The following is a 625-nucleotide window of genomic DNA, read 5'->3' on the forward strand; positions in this document are numbered from 1 at the left end:
TCTTTATAAAAAATAATTTAAAAAATTTCTACCTCATCATTACTATTGAAGAGTATCAGAGGGTTTTCCTTGATTGCACAGGGGTTAAAGACTCAGTGTTATTAAGCTATTCACAGCCAGGGAACCAGCCCACATGCATAGCAGACCTTTCCTGTCTTGCCTCCTGCTCCCTGCCTCAGTATATTCTGTAGATCTGCTTGTTCCCCATGCTATACCTAATGATTCCTCTCATCCTCCTCCACCACACCTCTAGCCTACAGCACAGTTCGTGTATTTTTTTAAAAAGAATATTTTTATGGGCCCTCCTTGGTGGTGCAATAGGTTGAAACACTGTACAGTGAAGCTAAGCCAAGCAGTAGCCACTTCAGTGCGAGTTGAATTCCCAACTGACAGGTGATCCACATAGTGTCGCAGACCTCTCCTATCTTGCCCACTGCACCCTCAGCAGTGTACTTGGTGGATATGCCTATTCTGCTTCCTACTCTGTTTCTGATGAATCTTCTCACTGCCCATGCACCTTTGGCCTGTACCCCATTTCTGTATGCATAAGTAAATAAAATATTAAAAGAGGGCCCTCCCTGGTGGCACAGCGGGTTAAATAAAGCACAGCACAAAGAAGCTTAAA

The sequence above is a fragment of the Condylura cristata genome, unplaced genomic scaffold, assembly GCF_000260355.1.
Source record: "Condylura cristata isolate star-nosed mole 26May11 unplaced genomic scaffold, ConCri1.0 scaffold00012, whole genome shotgun sequence".
Taxonomy (NCBI): Eukaryota; Metazoa; Chordata; class Mammalia; order Eulipotyphla; family Talpidae; genus Condylura; species Condylura cristata.